Raw genomic sequence first — 16,197 nt, forward strand, 5'->3', positions numbered from 1 at the left:
CGTCTACATATGCAGTAACTTTTGAAAACATATCAGAGATTTATAAGGAAATATTTTTCCTTATTGAAAATATTTTGGCTGTCTGATGAAAGTGTAAACTGTCGCAAGACTAATAAGCCTATAATTCATGGAACACCTTTTTGAAGAGAGTACTTGCATTAGCTAATTTTCAATAGTTGGCACACGTCCAGTATTAAAGGACTGAGGAAAATTTTGGCAAGTGGTTCACATATATAATCCTTGATCTCCTTTCAAACCCGCGGAGAAATATTACCTCGACGAGAAGTCTAAACATTCTTTAAACTCTCAAATGTTTTCTAGTAAGCTTAAAATTTATGCAACTGTCTTATTCAACTTCGTTTTCATTCATCAGTTTTTCAATATGAGGAATACTGCTTAAGTCTTCATTAATAAAAGCTGGAATTAAATCACCAAGCCATTTTATAGACATCAGATAAAAGCCTCTTTTATCGCCCCTCAAAGGTTCTATCCACTGTATTTATTCTTGATACACTTTTTTTAAAAACATTCTTAATATTGTGTCTTATGTTATTAGCCAAATAATTTCATACATCACTTTAGGTGTTGTAAGTTCCTGTTTCGCCAATTTATTTGATCTTTTATTATTCGAAACCTTCTATAATACAAATTAACTTTTCCTCCAGAGGCTCAGCAGTATATCTGCGGAATTACAAGGCTAAAAACCGGTTTTCGATCTCAGTTGTAGGAAGAGCACAGATAGCCAATTGTGTATCTTTGTGCGTAATTGAAAACAACAACAACCAGTTAGTTACCTTAAACTACTTATATATGTAATTTTTTTTATTTCTATGTTTTGTATGTTTTTTATTTGCAGCTACCATTTTTTGTATGAAATATATATCCGTTGAATAATAAAAAAATGTTTGTATGGAATATAATTCAATTGAATATTAAGAATTTTTTGTATGTAATATATTTCTCTTCAATATTTAAAAAAATGTTTGTATGGAATATATCGCTGTTCAATTTTTTAAAAAAATGTTTGTATAGAATGAATTTTTGTTGAATATAAAAAATGCTTTTATGGAATATATTACTGTCGAATATTAAAATGTTTGTATGGAATATATTTCTATTGAATATTTAAAAAATGTTTATATGAAATATATTTCTATTGAATATTAAAAAAAATGTTTGTATGGAATATATTTCTGTTAAATATTTAAAAAATGTTTCTTTAAAAAATTCACATCTGTTCGCTGTCTTCAGTTAAGTCAGCTGACCATATTACAACAGATAATTCTTGTTGCATCACTCCAACATTGATTTATATTTTTTTAAATTTGGGACCAAAATATCTTTAATCCTGATTTCCGTATGCAGAGAAACAGCAAATCCAATACAGGAATGTACCTTGGTGTTACCCCAATTTTTACGTTCTCGAACCATGTATTAAAAGTTACCAATAAATCTAAAATATGATTACTCCTAGTTCGTCTTTTGAACAATTTTACGGTGAAATCCACTTTGAACAGTTCGTAGAAAACTTTCTTCCTCATGGTTTGACTCTAGCATTTCCCAGTGGACATGTTTGAAATTGAAATCACCCATAATTACGGCTTCATTAACAGCTGAAATCTAAATCTCACTGTAAAGTTTCTCAATAGTTCCATCAGGTTCATCTGGTATCTGTAACAAATTCATGCTCAGAGATTTTGCCTTTAATTTCCACTTATAGATACCCAAATGGTTTCAGTCTTTCTGCTATTACTTGTGATAATATTTTCAACTTCAACAGGATATAACTCATACATATTTACATATAGAGACACTATTTTCCCTCTCTCGACTTCTCAGTTCCTTTTTAGTAACTTATAACCATGCATTTCAAATTATTTTCTTTCGCTAACTCACTTTGTCTCTGATCTGTATTTTCTAAGTCACTTTCCTTTAATCTGTAGTTTTTGTTGAATAACTACGGCCCTTTCTCTCCCAGTAGCTCAGAGGAATGTCCGCGGACTTACAACGACAAAAACCGGGTTTCGATACCCTTGGTGGGCAGAGCACAGATAGTCCATTGTATAGTCTTGTGTTTAATTCAAAACAACAACAACACTTCCCTCTAATGTACATTTCCTGTTGACTGACTCACTTACGTCTGATATATATTTTCTTTTGGCTAACAGTCTTCCCTCTGATCTATATTTTTTGTTGGCTAATACATTCCTCTCTAATCTATATATTCTGTTGACTAAATTCCTTCTCTTTAATCTATACTTTCTATTGACTAACTCACTTTTCCCTAATCTGTATTTTCTTTTGAGTAACTCCACTCTCATTTGTATTTTGTGTTGTCTTGCGTCCTTCTCTCTAATCTGTATTTTCTATTTAATAACTACCTTCCCTTTGATATGCATTTTCTGTTGACTAACTTCCTTCCCTTTAATTTATATTTTGTGTTAACAAACTATCTTCTCCTCTGATCTGTATTTGCTATTGAGTAACTCACTTCCCTCTCATCTATATTTTCTGTTGACTAAATCCGTTCTCTCTAATCTATGTCTCTAATTATCTGTTAACTAACTCACTTCTCTCTTATCCGTATTTTCTATTGACTAATCCACTTATCTTTAGTCTCTATTTTCTGTTGACGAATTCCCTTCTTTTTAATCTATATTTTCTGTTGACTATATCTTCTTTCTAATCTATATTTACTCTAATTTTTGCTATGCATCTGTTTTCACTGGTTACACATAGTCCAATCTCTTAGTCTACATAATATCGCAATATGTTGCAAGCCTTCCATTACTGTAACTCAATTTGATACTCTGAACTTAAAATAGCATTTTCCTTTCTTATTTCCATACACATATTTTCACTTCACTGGATCAAATAAGTTCATTTTAATAAAATTATTTCAAAATTTCTTTTGCTTAATTTTACTTTTTACTCCTAAGGTTTGTTTCCTTTACATTATTATCCACTGTAGTATCGGGCAGTAACAAATATCATAAAAAACATATATTACATTGGTTTTGGGTTTTAAATACTCTAGTCTAAATTATTACATAGATGTTTGATCTCAAGTTTTTTCAATTCTAGAGTAGTTGCTACAGGAAAGGTGCCCTAGGGTTCCACATGAAGCAACTCAAAAAAGGTCAAAATCTCATTTATACAGTTTTTCTTTATGTGGCTAGGGGTCTGAATAATGGAACAAAGACACATTTCTTAATGACCAACATTTTGAATATGAAGACTCGTCTAACACACCATTGCAATTTGAGAAAATCCCAGTTGTAAACAGTTGCTAAACATTCATTTTTGAGTCGTCTTAAGAATAAACAACTTCAGTTCCTACATACTATCTGAAACCTGAAATATCTGCTTATAAGTGCTTGAAAGACACATCAACACCTTTTTACGTTACGTGCTAGATAAATTATGTCTCATAAAAATAACATCTCAAGCTTGATTTTATTGAATAATAATGGAATCTATCTGGCCCCCCTACACTTGCTCAGCGGTGTGTCTGCGGACTTACAACGCTAATGACCAGGTTTCGATACACGTGGTAAGAAGAGCACAGATAGCCCATTGTGTAGCTTTGTGCTTAATTCAAAAGACAACAACAGTTATCCATCGGTAATATTTCTTCAATGTAGGTTTCTCTAATCTAAAGAAACGATAAACAATGTAAAACACTCTAACCTGAAAAGATGATAAATTATACAGATTCTTTTAATCCGAGAAGTTGTTAAACAATGTAGGTTTCTCTGATCTGAAAAGTTGTTAAATAATGTATATTTTAATACAAACGTCTCTAATACACCCCGATAAAATATCATTGGAAGAAACTATTGATTTGTTAAGTTTTGATGTATCAAAACCCAGATCTGCACAATTGGGTTAAAATTGGGTTTGAATGACTGTAGTAGCTTCTTTTGTTAGCTAAGTAATTTCGATGAGTCTTTTGGGTTGTGTGACGGATTTACTCTCATATATCTATTTCAATATCGATGTTTTCAAAGATAATACACATATTGAGAATTGTGTATAGCATATACTGTTAAACCTGTGTTGTGAAATTCTTCTTCATTTACTAAAGTTGTAGAAGATTCTCGAGTGCAAGAATCAACATCTTATCTATTTACGTAAGTAATGGTTTATTATTTACACTGCTGCGTAAATAGCAATTTCGAGAAACACTCCTCACGCCTATAAATGTAATCTACACGACGTGCCAAGAGACAGTATATGTTGTTAGTTTGCTACAGATGATATATTATAAACTCTAGAAGCTATAATTGTGGTTACCCCTTATTAATCAGGAACTCCAGATATTTGACAAGGAACATTTATAGATTTCAACCATTTAAGCCGTTTAACTTCTGCAGATTCATATTGAACATTATTATTTCAGCGGTGAAAAACTAAACGTGTGATTAGCGAAGAAGGTAGAGCTAGTTAACTCGGTGTCGACTCGAAATTAACTCGCTCATCGTGAATCCTCAGTGAGACATCAATGAAGCTTCAGACCAGATATAAAGCTCTATAATGTTATTAAGTTTACAAAACGGTTGTACGTGGATCATTATTTCTAATAACTGTTATTGTAAATTGTATTATTGTTTGTATATTAAAATATATTAATGTTAAGAAAGAAAACTGTGTGTATCAATCTTTTTCGCAAGTATCATAATGTAAATACATGTCGACATTTATTTAACTTCTAAATTTAAATTACAGCTTAACCAAATTTTAAGCTGTTTGACATTCTAGTACGGAAAAGTATAAGAATTCTTTATCATTAAACCGCAAACCACAGGGTGTACCATAACGTACTAGTATTTTACGGTATTTATCGTGGTCCATTACTCTATCTGTTTTGTAAATATATCCTGTCTCCTCAGGAGAAAAACCGTCCGAAACAACCATACTACCTCCATCAAGCTTCTATGCATTGTGGTAAGTATCTTTCACCTTTCTTCTACAGGTGCAACCTGGGATTTAAACAGAATATTTCAAATTTGGATTCATTCATCCATAATTCCCTTTCACAACATCAACAGTCCAGTTTTAATACTTTTAAGCAAATTTCAGTCTGTTGACAATTTTCATGGATTTAAGTAAATGTTTAATCTGCTACATGATCGTATATTCCATTCTTGTTGAGTCTTCCTGATGCTGTAGAATTTGACACTTGTTTGTCATTTGGTACATGGCTCTAAATCTGATGCTTGAGATCAGTGGTAGTATTCCTTCTGTCCTGAAGGCTGCATAAAGATACTTAACATCAGTATTATTGAGTTTAGATGTTCTACCTATTCCTATCTTATTGTCAAATTTACCTGTTTCTGTCTCACAGTCTAGAGTGTGCTTGACAGTGTTAAGGAAGCATTTCAATTCTGCAGTAGTTTGTTGGAAAGTCGAACTGGTATCACGTAAAGCATTTATATGAACTCTCTGCTATACTTAGAAATAATTCTATATTGTATGTAAAATATCGATAAATAGTTTACTTATGTATAAAATTAATTTGTGGAAAGTGTCTACTTATAAGTGCCTGAAAGAGAAATTAATATCTTATATATTTTGAGCTGTAAAATAACAACAAAACTTAATATGCATATTGTTAAAAACTGTTTATATCAAAGTTTATCTGTAGTGCGTTTAAAATTGATTTATTCTAGAATATACTAGCTCATTGCTAGCTTCTTTCTATATAGTTAAGACGGCTATATCAGATTCTAAATTTGATCACTATCTTCATTGAAGCAGAATCCTTAGTACACGTATATTGGAGTTCTAAAGAACGGTATGTATTCTCACTCCGGTTCACTCATCAGAGATCAGTGATACATTGTCACAGTATTAAAATTTATTTTCTCAAATGACATTACACCCATGGAGTGAAAAGAATGAAAAATATTCTCTTGTCTGTCCTAACACTTTTGCATAGTACTGTAATTTGAGATAGATAGTTGCAAAAATTTAGTTTTCAATGTACCACAGACAAGTATTTGTGTAGCTTTTTACTTAATAATAAACAACAATCCTCTCTCGTCTCAGGAAAATTATAGATCAGTCAACTATAAGTTTAAGGACTTAAGATGTATCTATGTTGTTGAGGTAATTCTATCAGTTTAAGGACTTAAGATGTATCTGTGTTGTAGAGGTAATTCTATAAGTTTAAAGACTTAAAATGTATCTATGTTGTTGAGGTAATTTTATGTTGAATTACAGAAGAGTGAAAGTGAACAAATTATTATTACAGACATATTCCCTCATGAAAACCATTATGATCAAATAATATATTTTAGACCATAAACACTGGAAAATTAATAATTAATTATCAAAACTAAATGATATAAATATACCGAAGGAAACGTACAAACTGTGAATGTAGATTTACAACAACTGAAAGCAAAAATGACCATTACGTATTCTTTAAAGTTTATAGCAAAGAAAACTTTTATTTGTCTTCCACGAATTATGGAATTTATGTCATTACGTTTTCTAGTTAAAATTAGCAGACGGCTCGAATATGGATCAGAAAAGAACACTTATTACAAGTAACTATTGTACAACGTTTTGACACGCTTTCATTATCATCAGGTATTGATGCACAATGAAGATGAAATAATAGGTTTTACAACAATAACTCAACGGGCAGGTAACAAAGTTTGTGCAATTTTGTTATTCTAGGTACAAGCCAGCAACAAGACCATCTGTGCATCATTTCTAGGATAAATAATATTCGGGTTGTGCCCAACGATTTATTGATGTAAAACTTTGTCTGTTTAAACACAAATTAGAGTCAGACCATTAATACATCAAGGTTCCCGAAAATCAAAATTAACCTCCTAAAGATGTTTACTTTATCTCGTTTGACATCATATTAACATAACATAATTTTAATACACAAGATTAGCGCAATACACATTGCAATTATATCGTAGCTGTTGTAGAACACTCAGATAATGAAGACAGTTATGAAATCTGAGTTCTTGTTTTCTCTAAGTGTCTCAAAAGAAATATCACTTTACAGTTACAAGATGTTATTTACAGTGATAATGTTATAAAATACTAGTTTGGCTTATATGGCCAGAAGGTTAGAGACCTCGACTTTCAATCTGTAGAGATTGTACTACAATTACTAAAACAAACAAAAGTTTACAACAACTGCAAGGGCATTACAGTTTGTGAGATGCCACTAGAAATTTTGGAACTCTTTAAAATTTCGACAGGAATAACCTTAACAATGTCGTGATATAAATATATATATATGATCAGTCGGTCTTACAAGTTATCTAAACAATATGTTATTGCCAGTGCTACTGACTTACCTACCCATAAATTTTCCTTTACGTAACATTTACTTATCTTCAGGTCAGTTGTCCTTATGAAAAGGGAATTTGTCAGTGGCACAAATAGCATTATTCCAACTGTCAGAGACTAAAGAGACCGTGGTTTTTTGCCAAGACTACAGACAATATGTTTTTTACCAGGATTACTTGTCTTGAGACAAAGACAAAATTCAATGTATTCCTTTCTGAATGGTCTAGTTAACTGTGGTCGTCATATTCTTTGTGTTATTGTCACTTCTTTCACAATAGAAATATCTCTTACGGGTAGCCATTTAGAACTTGTGGTCAACTCGCAATGGAGAGTGCATGCTGAATTGAGTGATGATGCTAACACACAGATGAGCAAAAAGGTGTTCCAGAAAATAAAAGACTTTATATGAAACACATACAATTTACAAACCCAAAGATGTTGCAGCTGTTTTAAAATTACAACAGAATGAGATCATTTTACACAGTATTAGGCAGTTCTAAAGGTAGTGCAAATAGGATTTTAGGTTGTATCTGTAGAAATATTGAATACATGTCCAAAGAGGTTAAAATTTCATTGTATAGGTCTACTAGTTTGGCCATATATGGTGCATTGTGTTCAATCTTTTACTTGTTATCTTAGGAAGAACATTGAATTTTGGGAAACAGTTTACAAAATCGTAATTGAAGTGGAAAAGTTGTCATACCATGACAGTCTACGATTCGTGAAACTGTTCGTGTTTAAAGGCACTTTCATTGAGTTCCTCAAGATTGTTAAGAAGATGGGTAGTGTTGATGTAGTGATAAGACTAACGAATACAAATATAAACTCACAGAAGAGCTGGAGTAATCTTCAGCTAAGACAATTTTGTTTTTAAAGGTTAGTTTTTGGATTGGGTTACCTTCAGATATGGGGGAAGCATTAAGTTTAAGTGAGTTTAAACAATAGTTCTCAGATTTTATTATGGCTTTGTATGTAACCTGCAATAAGCTCATGGGATGTTGATGAAAAGGAGTCTCCATTATAAAAGAAGAAATTTGATTTTTTTTAACTAAAAGCTAAACAGCAAGGTCTAAGCCATAACTGGATGACAGCATGCTAAGTGACAGAGAATTTTATCAGAATAAAGAAAAAAAGGAAGAGACCTATAGAAGCTTTACAAAAAGTAAACAAGGTGCATAAAATTAGTGTTGAACAAATCTATAATACAAAATACTAAACAATTAAATAATTTTTTATATAAATTAAAATTAAACATTTATGTCTTGATACGTAATACTGACTGTGGAATAAGAAACTTGTGAATATTTTTGTTGATATTTTGAGATGAACACGGGAATTATAACCTTATTTGTTGCTTTATCTGTCTGGTGTACTTTTGTGTGCAGTTTAAACACTAAAAATACCTACATTAGTATATTGTGGAGTTTGAATAACAGATAAAATTATGTGACCACATTCTCCTAAATACGAACAGCAAAATTCATAGTTAAAATGGAAACGCTGATTGATCTTTAACATTTAAGCAGATTTTAAAGGAGGATATCAGGATGATGGTGGTTTTGTTACATATCAGAATTATGAACACTGAATTTATTAATTATGAATATGCATGAACTTTTAGGTTTTGTGACGAACAGATTTTTGATCATTATGAATAGTCTTAAATGTAAAAATTGACTGGAGAAGTAATTTTTATAACATTTGTGAAATCTGTTAGACACTCTGATCTACATTTCCAATCTCCTATCTGTTACCAACAAGTGGAATGTTTCCTCTATTACAGTGATTTGTTTGCTATTAAAGTGAGGCCTATCAGGATTTTGTTTTATAGGTACATGATTGGTAAATAAATATATTTGTAATATTTATTTACTTTGGTTTTCATATTTTTACACTAAGTGTGATTTAACTAACATTTGATGTGTCAAAGAAAAGTGCTTTATTGTTACCATAACATTTATTGTTTTGATTATTTTAAAGCAATGTGTGTTAAACAGACAATTAAACTAAAAATTACACGATTGTATACTTAATTCGTTTTTGTTTGGTTTCCGTTCTGTTGAAGAACATAAAGACATGTTCTCAAATATAAGGGGCAGGTAACTATCACAGTGCATCAGCTAGTAAAATATATTATTTCAATATACTCATTTTTGCTGACCAATCATACAAGCCCCTAGTGGAACAGGAGTATGTCTGTGGACTCATACTGCTAGAAACCGAGTTTCGATACCCGTGGTGAGGAAAGAGCTCAGATTGCCCACTGTATAGCTTTGTGCTTAATTCACAGACCATAAACATTCTTAAAATTAAACAATAAATGAACAAACAACAAATAGAAACTTATTTAACCCTTTTGATGTCAATAATTAACCAATCATGGCCCGGCATGGCCAATTGTATTAAGGCGTTCGATTGGTAATCCGAGGATCGCGGGTTCGAATCCCTATCGCCCCAAACATGCTTGCCTTTTAAGCCGTAAGGAAGTTATAATGTGACGGCCAACCCCACTATTCGTTGGTAACAGAGCAGTCTAAGAGTTGGCGGTGGGTGGTGATAACTAGTTGCATTCCCCCTAGTCTTACACTGCTAAATTAGGGACGGCTAGCGCAGATAGCCCTCGAGTAGCTATGCACGAAATTTCAAAACAAACAAACAAACAAAATTCACCAATCATACAAATTAGAGCATGTTGAGAGATGGTAAATATGTTTCCATGTGTTGTTAAGTCATTTATTGTTTAAATTTAAGATGTTTAAGGTTTGTGAAATGTTGTATATCTTCTCTTTTGACAGTTAACATAAGGCATGTCGGCTGAGAGAAAAGTGGGTCAAGTAAGTCCAAGTACTAGAATTTCACTCACTAAGGCAATCAAACCACAGCACGTTGAGAGATGGTTAGTTACTGACATCAAAACAGCTGTCAGAGGTTGGTAGGATTTATAAATGATAGATCTGTAGTCTCCTAGGTTTTATAATTATAGGATAACATACAATTTATTAAGGATTTCTGGATCATTTTGGGCACTGACTAAAAAAGAAATACATTTTTAATGAACTGAAAATTGTGATCATGGATTTAAATCACTAAGTTAAAGTGTTATTTAAACCATGATAATCCATTCGAGCTGGATACTGATAATAAAATAGAAACTATATTTGTCTCTGTTTATTTCACTCACGAAGTTAAAGTGTTATTTCTAATGGTATAAGTTGTGATGCCTAGATTTGGTTATTGTAACTGTAAGTTATTACGGAGGTTTCTAATATACTTTTATACGGAAAGGACTTTGTGATTCTTAATTTACGAGATAATTATGTAAGAATTTCATCTGATATGACTTGTTTATATGAAAATAAGGATATTCAGTATAATTTTCACCTACATGGCATTCCCATGTACAGTGAACTGTTGTCCTTTCTTCCACAAATAATATGAATTATGCAATTATAAATCTTTATTAAAATTCATTGTGTAAAGATAACATCATAATTATTACGTTGGCTGAATCTGGCATACAGTTATATGTTATATAATGTCGAAGGAGAGAGTGAATCACAATTATCACCTTGCATGCGTTGGTATGGTAACCGAAATATTGACTATCGAGATATAAGCGAGGCAAATGGTAACTTATGTTTCCTTTTTTATCGTGCAGAAGCTCTAAGATAGCTCATTAAATATATAACCATATGTGCTAATAATTGAATGCAATGCTATGTATGGGATTATACGTGTATTTTTACGTGTTATTTGTTACTCTTATATAAATACAACAGACTACATCTCTTAGCAAACAAATATTATAATCCAGATGTTATGTTATTTGAGCTGAAACATTGGCAATTAACCTTTCCTACATCATAGAAAAAGTTCGTAGGCCAAAAATATTGACCAGTGGTATGTTAGAGAGAAATTTGGAGGACACGATATTATTGTCCTTTGATACGTCAGATAAACCTAAAGTAAATAACCTTTACAACATCAAGAAATATTTAGTTATATTTCCAATAATGTACTTGATAAAATATTTTTAGTTTTATAAAAGATAATATTCGTCAGATGGTATACTTTACATTACATGAAAATATCAGTCACCTTAAATATTATGAAGGAACCTTTAAGAAGAAATAATCTCATAAAAGTAAGGTATTTTAAAGAATGTGAAGCCCACACCTAATGAAAGCTTGATACACCTATTGTTTCAATAAGTTTAATGCAACATTTCAAATGTTTAAATCATTTCTTGAACATAAAGTTTTGTTGAGCTTTTCAGTAACATAAATTTTGTTGCAAGTTACATTTAGAACACACTTTAATCTGATGAATAAATTAACAGTTTGGCAGCATGTCTATATAGATGCTTCATATTAGACCATGTTTCCATATAAACAACATCATGTTGAAGTGTGAGTTTACTGTGACTGGATTATCGTGATTACAAGCTGAACATTAGTGCTTATACGGTGATTGATTAGATTTTTCTTGTTGGTAAAGAGTTTTGTATCTCCATTTTTATAACCTTCGTTCCCTATTGGAAACGTGTTCCGTTTCTTCACATCAGTAGTTTTTATAACCTTCGTTCCCTATTGGAAACGTGTTCCTTTGCTTCCCATCAGTAGTTTTTATGACCTTCGTTCCATATTGGAATCATGTTCTGTTCCTTCACATCAGTAGTTTTTATAACCTTCTTTCCCTATTGGAATAATGTTCTCTTTGTTTGTTTGTTTTTGAATTTCGCACAAAGCCACTCGAGGGCTATCTGCGCTAGTCGTCCCTAAATTAGCAGTGTAAGACAAGAGGGAAGGCAGATAGTCATCATCATCCACCGACAACTCTTGGGCTACTTTTTTACCAACGAATAGTGGGATTGATCATCACATTATACGCCCCCACACCTGAAACCCGACAAAACAAAGAATAGAAACAATATATTTGTAAAAAAAAAAGAAAGTATATACGCAAATGTAGAACGAAATATATTTTTCTCAATATTTATTTGAATATACGTCTAGATATAGACGCTCCCACCGTCTAACTGATATATCTTTATTAAACACATTGTTAAAACGAGGTTAAAGAAGAAATACGTTAATATTAGTCAGGTTCTGGCGAGTGTAAGTGTAGAGTTTCTTTAATCTTTCTATGACCGAAACTATTTCCCAGCTACCTTGAGAGGATGTTTATTTAATAATATCTTATTTACTCCTTAGCCTTACGAAACTCTTAATTAATGGAAGCAATATTGTTAATTAATTTAATTAAGTGAGTTTTATGTTTAAAATCCATTAAATAGATAAAAACATAAAACTTTTAAACAAAAATAATTATACACTTTTCCAGACACAGAGAGTACTACAAGACTGTAATGTCTTCTTCGTGAGAAATTAAAATTATTTGTTTAAACATATGAATTAATTTTAATTAATGGACAACAAATCACACCTTCAGTTCTCACGTGTTTCCAAATAACAAATTAGGTTTAGGTCCTTGTATTCCCAGCTTGATAAATCTGTTGAAATGCTTTCTCCTTCTTCTAATCTTTAGCAAATAAGACAGTTTTGTATCTCATGTTCCAATATACTTGTGAAGATTTTTTATGTTACTAAGAAAGTGCAAATCTTTAACCCTAAGGTTTCCTAGAGGGAAGGCAGGTAGATATCACTACCCACCGATAATTCTTGGGCTACTCTTTTACCAACAAATAGTGAAATTGACCGTAACATTATAACGCCCCCACGGCGTCAAGGGCTAGTATGTTTGGTGTGACGGGATTCAAACGCGTGAACCTCAGTTTACGAGTATAACACCCTAATCCACCTGGCCATGTCAGCATTAAAGTATGTACACTTCATACAAAGCTAGCTCTAGAACTCTATTGTCAGACAGTACTGATTTGTGTGTGGAATCTTTCTGAAGGTACAGCCATATCAACAAGTTGCTGTTTGTTAATGAGATATTTCTGTGTGTTTTTTTTTGCGTGTCTTTTCTTACAGTAAAGCCAATTCGGGGTATTTGCTGAGCTCACCGAAAGGAAACGAACCCCTGATTTTAGCGTTGTAAATACGAAGACATACCGCTGTACTAGTGGGGGGCAATGAGATATTTCTGAAAACAAACTCCACCATTAACATTTTATATTGCAGCTTATAATATATTATAAAATAAAGGGAAATTTAGTTTTCTCATGTTGTTTTATGTTAATTTCAACATCCATTACAAAATAGTTAAACTTTCTGATGGATTACATAAAATTAGTTTCAATATGTATTACAGAAAGTCAAAATAACCCTTCGTGGATAGTCTGAAATTACTTTCAATGTGTGATATAAAGAAGCAAACTAACGTGTAATACTTATATAAAACATATAATAATATTTGTGTCCGAGTTGCTACACATAAAACAGGTGAAAACTAAGTGTTATGCTGACCTCCATATCCGTGTACAGCTACAACATTATTTTCGATACCAAAGCAATACGACACAGTTGATCACACGATACTTAATTTTTACTGACGACAACAATTAAAATATATTTGTCATTTCCACACCCTTGCACGTATACTGAATGCAGAACTATTGTACATAAATATTTGGATTGAAGACATACTTATATTACAAAACCAATGTACTGAATTAAATTATTTCTGTAAAAGAATACGTTATCACACTCTATACAAACTGAACTAAAAGGACTAGATACAGATTATAATATCAAATAAGGATGGTTTTATTTACAAACAAACATTCTATAATATAGCGATGGTCTCTCACTACTAGACTGTTGAGTTAATAAAGGTATTTATCTCTCGAGATATTATTATAACAGACGTACATATATACTCTTCAGAAAACAAAAATCTTTAAAAGTTTTCATATCATATTAACGTTTTCTTACCTTATTGAGAAAGTTGTTTCACGCCATAAATTTTGAGTATTAGATGTTAAGATAACCATCATTCTGTTTTCCCTGGCCCAGAGGGAGTTCAGAGATCGGGGTAAACAAACTGTCATTATGAGGGTTCAAAGTTTGAACTTTCTTAGTAACATAAAAAGTGGTTGAAGGATGTTGTTAACTTATGAATGCATACTTTGGTTGAAGTATCTTGTTACCTTATGAATGTATTCTTTGGTTGAAGGATGCTGTTTACTTCTAGATGTGTAATTTGGTTGAAGAATGTTGTTAACTCTAACTTTTTATTTTCTAAACATTAGAAGAAGGAGAAAACATTTCAACAGTTTTGTCAAGCTAGGAATTCCAGGACCAAAACCTAATTTGTTGTTTGGTAACATGTGGGAAATATACTGGAAGGTAAGATTTTATATTCTTTACTCAAAATATAATTCAGTTGTTTAAACTGGTATTTTTATCTTTCACTTTGAAAACATTACAGTCTTGTAGTTCTCTTCGTCTCTGGATATGTGTGTTAATGAATTTTGTTTAAATGTTTATTGAAATAATCTATGCAAGAGGATTCTGGGCAAAAAATTCATAATTTGTTGTAGTAACAAGTGTAACATATATGTTTTCTGATGTGTTTGTGTGGTTTAAACGCCTAAATCAGGCAATTGGACAATAAATTAACCGCAATAATATGAAAAGTAACAATTGATATCTTATATCTATAAATACAGGGACCCCTTTCTTGTCTTTAAAATTGGATAGATCAACATGGAAATGTTTTTATGTAAGTGATACATAATTATTATATACTGATACGAAATAAGTTTGTATTTATATCATATATACTTGTTTTCGTCATCTAACCTCGAAGTAAATCAAAGTTTCTGAATATATACGAGACATCGAGTAATATTGTCCTAATTTCGTTATCCAGAGCATATTTTTAAATATATCAAGCAGTTTAACAAGCCACATAAACCACTTTGTTTTTAATTCGAACAAAGAACAACTCTTTTGAGCAACAAAGGTTACAACCGTTATTCTACAAAAGAACCTTTTAATCACTTGTTAACATTACAATCATATCAAAAACGCGAATATTTCTATTTATTCTGTCGAAAAAACAAAGATTAGAAACAATATATTTGTAAAAAAAAGAAAGTATTCACGCAAATGTAAATTTGTTTGTTTGTTTGTTTGGGAATTTCGCACAAAGCTACTCGAGGGCTATCTGTGCTAGCCGTCCCTAATTTAGCAGTGTAAGACTAGAGGGAAGGCAGCTAGTCATCACCACCCACCGCCAACTCTTGGGCTACTCTTTTACCAACGAATAGTGGGATTGACCGTCACATTATACACCCCCACGGCTGGGAGGGCGAGCATGTTTAGCGCGACTCGGGCGCGAACCCGCGACCCTCGGATTACGAGTCGCACGCCTTACGCACTAGGCCATGCCGGGCCTATGCAAATGTAAAACGAAATATATTTTACCAAATATTTATTTGAATATTTTTGAAGGATTCATAAATCCGTCTTACAGTAAATAATATTACATATTTTTCACTTAATTTTTACTGATCTTGCTCATAGAATATTCCATCTCACACTTCGATATTTAACGAAAATATATAATTTGATATGTAATGCTTTTTTCTTCAACCCACAGATGAGAATAAGATGTACATTCACGTATATTTATTTACAACATATATCCATATTGCGCAGTATTTTAAATTATTTTATTTATAAATATAACTTTCTCTTTTCGTTCCCCAGATGGCACAAACTATGGATGAATCTATAAATGATTTATTAAAAAATATTGAGGAATATTCTAGACAAGAAAATTATCTAGACGTATATAAGCTATTCCAGGCCATAACTATGGACGTTATAGTTAAATGTGCTCTAGGAATTAACGCACATGTTCAGAAAAATCCGATGGAACACGAGTTAATCCATCATGCCAAAG

At 31.8% G+C, this 16,197-nt stretch overlaps 1 long non-coding RNA gene across 1 annotated transcript in view; it reads left to right on the forward strand.

The window, feature by feature from the left end:
- The window catches only part of LOC143244606 (uncharacterized), a 35,946-nt gene extending 20,947 nt beyond the window's left edge, over positions 1-14,999 (forward strand). The window contains exons 2-3 of the long non-coding RNA XR_013025234.1: positions 14,537-14,633; positions 14,957-14,999. This is a non-coding gene — a long non-coding RNA (uncharacterized LOC143244606). The remainder of the gene's footprint in view (positions 1-14,536; positions 14,634-14,956) is intronic.
- The last annotated feature ends 1,198 nt before the right edge of the window (positions 15,000-16,197 follow it).

Source organism: Tachypleus tridentatus, chromosome 1 (assembly GCF_004210375.1).
Source record: "Tachypleus tridentatus isolate NWPU-2018 chromosome 1, ASM421037v1, whole genome shotgun sequence".
Lineage (NCBI taxonomy): Eukaryota > Metazoa > Arthropoda > Merostomata > Xiphosura > Limulidae > Tachypleus > Tachypleus tridentatus.